This window comes from Arachis ipaensis, chromosome B05 (genome assembly GCF_000816755.2).
Source record: "Arachis ipaensis cultivar K30076 chromosome B05, Araip1.1, whole genome shotgun sequence".
Classification (NCBI taxonomy): Eukaryota; Viridiplantae; Streptophyta; class Magnoliopsida; order Fabales; family Fabaceae; genus Arachis; species Arachis ipaensis.
This window is the reverse complement of record NC_029789.2, coordinates 36,361,817-36,366,060: the sequence shown is the minus strand read 5'-3', so window position 1 is coordinate 36,366,060 and position 4,244 is coordinate 36,361,817.

Here is a 4,244-nt window from a genome sequence, read left to right as displayed (position 1 = left end):
AAATTATTTTAATAAAAATAATACTGGCAATAAAATTATGGTCATTACAAATTTTTCACTATTTTTTTATATTTATTAATGGTAATACTGATAATTGTTATTATTGTATAATTTTAGTAATTTTAATAAGAATAATACTGGCGATAATTCTATGGCCACTATATCTTTTCATTAAAAGACTTTTCTTATATTTATTAGTGGCAATAATGACAACTGCCATTATAATATATATAGTAACAATGACAAATATATAATTGCTACAAAAGCATAACTTAAATTAAGGAATTAGTGGCCATTATATTATTGCCACTAAAAATTTGTTGCTAAAACATTTTTCTTGTAGTGTATAAATATATCACTAAATTAATACAACTCAATCAACACTTCATTTTACTTTTTTACTATTTTTCTTTTCATTCAATTCTGTAGTTCTTATAATTCAAGAGTTTATTCTAAAACTCATCAAAAGTTTAATATGGTATCAAGAGTCTAAAATTTATTCGCCTAAAAATTATTCTTGCAAATTCATCATTATCAACCAAGTATCTGCTGCCACCAATTCTAGACGAATTGGAAGACAACAACTACATAACATAGAAGCAAACAACTATAATCATTGTCTAAAGTTAAGATCTTGCAGATCACATTACTATTGAAAAATATCACAAAAATTTAAAATGAAGCTGCAAAATCAACAGGCACTGAATCTGTAACCTTTAAAGAATGGAGATTAGCATATTTATCTTTGATGACTTGGCACCTTTGGTGCATGAATTGAGAATTTCTCATAGTTTAACCGGCAAGTGCACCAGGTCATCTAAGTAATACCTCAGGTGAGTGAGGGTCGATCCCACGAGGATTGTCAGATTGAGCAAACAATGGTTGTCCAGTTGGACTTAGTTAGGCAAATCAAAAAGGGTTTGGTGAGTTGCAATTCGCATAAACAATAAGCAAGAAAAATAAAGAAAGCAAATAATAATTTGGTGTAAAAATAATATGAGAAAATAGCTAAGGTTTCGGAGATGTTTATCTTTCCAGATTAAAAGTTCTTACCAACTATTTTAACAATGCATAATTCATTCCATGGCAAACTGTAAATATCTAAACCCTAATTTCTTAGTGATTTAGCCTCCTTCAATCTTCATTAACTGCCACTCTCGTGGTCACATAATTCTGATTAGAGGGTTAAGTTCAAAAACTAGTTTATGAACACAAACCCTAATTACCCAAAGTTAACAGGATTATATGTCACATATCCCAATTAGTTCATGTAATTAGCAATTCAGGAAGAATTTGTTTTCAAGCTGTAGTTCAAGCGATATAACTCTGTCGAGAATCACAAGAACTCATGTAGAAAAGGGTCATACTCTCGTTCCACCCAATTCATAAGATCAAGAATGAAAACAATCCTTAGAATTGAATCAAAACATTAATTAAAATAGAAGAATAATAATTCTAATATATAGAAATAAACATAGCTCCTAACCTTAACCAAAAAGGTTTAGTTGCTCATGACTTACAGGGAAACTAGGGTTCTCAAAACGTGCCAAAGGAAAAAGATCCCAAATACAATTAACCTTTTCCCTTAAATACTAACCTAATTTGATACGAAAATAAAATAAAATAATAAATCCTAAGACTAAAAGATATTGTTTGTAAATAAAAATTACAAAAAGAAAATAAAATAAACTAATAAAAGCTAAATCCACTTGAGAGGCCCAAATGAGTGTGATTCGGACTGGCTGCTGGTGTTTAACTCCAGATTGGGCGTTAAACACCCAAAAGAGAGTGGCCTAATGCACGCTGAGGTCCCTTGCTGGCGGTAAACGCCGGTTGGACGTTTAGCGCCCAGGGGAGGTGCTGCAAGCTTTTTCTGTTTTTGCTCTAAACTCTGCCAAATTGCTCCAAATTTCACCTGAAATAATAAAAATACTAAAATAACTTAAAGTAACATCCAAAGGGGATTTTTACACTAAAATCAAGTAAAATTAAATAAAATTCAACTGAAGACAACTAGAAAATGATAGAAAAAAGCTATAAGATGCTCATGGATCAACCTTACATCAGTTTCTCTATCAATAAAAAATATCATCATTTACTTGGTCAATTTCATCAGATCATGTGAGCCATGATTTTGGAATAATTAACTATATGCTTAAGGGCTCGAGCTCAAAGTCTTAGATCTTAACTCAAAGGTGTGAAGAAAACTAGCACAATAATAGAATATTTGTCCAAGATTTGACAATTAGAGGATGCACTAATAGCTACTGATCATCCATGCTCTTAAGATATTCATGTTTAAGAAAACTTGGATGGCTTAACAGAAGAGTATCATAGATTTATTTCATTTTTTATTTCCAAGAATGATAATTATTCAATCATAGAGATATGTGCTTTAAACTCAACAATAAAGATTCACAAACTGATATGTGCCTTGAACTCAATAATCTTTTAATAGTGCCTCAAATAACTCAAAATATGCCGAAAATAATTGTATTTATTTTGAATTTTGCCCTACAAAATATTTTGCGCATGATTAGGTTACCAAGACTTACTAAATACATCTTCAAACCTTGAAGTTGAAATAGAACTTTCAAAATAATTTTATATACCGTTATGGAGAGGCTAATTGGTCTCACCTGAGTCATATTAGAATCATCTAAAACTTTAGGAATAAGGCAGATGTGGGTATGATTGAAACTTTTAAGAATTCTGCCACCTGCAAAGAAACTACAACCCGCACGAAATAAATCATCACTAATCACATTCAAGTAACACTGGAAAAACTTAGCAGCCATGCCATCCTCCCCAAGGTAGCTATCTTCACTTATTTTATAGTAGTCGGTTTTTGAAACCTACGATTCATGGAAGTTGTAACCTTGTGCTCAAAATCAATGAAATAAGGCTCTGAATCAGCCTGACAAGAAGAAGAGAAGATCTCATTGAAATACCCTTCAGTCACTCCTTTAATATCTTAATTAGAAGTAACTATATCACCATTAACACCATCTAACTTCCAAATACTATTTCTTCTCATACTGTTTCTGAATTTCTAGTGGAAGAATTGAGGTTTTCCATCCCTTTCTTGCTGTTATTTAATTCTAGATATTCATTCCAACTATAATATCTCCTTACCCCCAAAAATACATACTCATCTTAGCTCTCTGATTTGACTATTTAGTTGTTTAATCTCCTTTCTGGAATTGTGATTGCCCTCCCTTTGCAATTTAACAAGTTGATATATTCATCTCTTTATTTTTGGTGAGAGAATAAACATTAGGGACCCTACAATTTTCTCTCTCCATACATCACAAATAATCTGCAGAACCTACTACGTTAAACACCACATTTCCTAAAACTTGAACCTTTTTTTTTAAACCTCTCAGAACTCATGTTAGTATATATAAATAATAGAGTATGGTCTGAACTCAATTCTGATAGTCAAAGGACAACTAGACTAGGATAAACTGCTATCAAAGAAACTCCTGACTGTGCCCTATCCGGTCTCTCCTGAACCGAGTTATCTCTTTGTTGTCTATTAGACCAAGCATACGGTCTTCCTATCATCCGTGAATCCATAGCAGCTCCGTCATCAATAAAATCTCTAAATGCCGCTATAGATGATTTTGAATTCTCACTACCCCCTAGTTTTTCTATTTATGATGTAATGGCATTAAAGTCTCCAACAATCATCACCTTACCTCCAAATTGATGAATAACTGACTGTAATTGAGAGAATTGTGTTCATCAAAGATGATCATTGGTGCTTACAAACTTCTCTCAAAACCCAACTCTTATTTAGTCCCAGATCTACAACCCTTGTTGCAATGAAGAACTGTGCTAATTGAACAACTTGCACGATGACACTTTCCCTCTAAAATAATTTTAATCCTCCTGTTGTACCATTAGGATCAATAATCACTACAAGAAATTCGCTAATTACTGAAGGATTTACCGTCAGATTTAGGATGACACAAATCAGTCGGTTTGATATATTTTTTTGTCACCATAAAAATATATCGTTGGATTCCTTAATCCATTAGTAATTTCGACGATAGATTTGGGCACAAATCTGATTAAGCTTGGCGCCAATGTTACTGTCGGATTTACTAACGGATAAATCTAATGGCAACACATAAAATGAGATGCATCATTTTGTTAACCGCATAATCTTTACTGTCGAATTTTTTTCGCCAATAAATCCGATGGTAAAATTAGGATAAAATTTAAACATGAAACCCCTC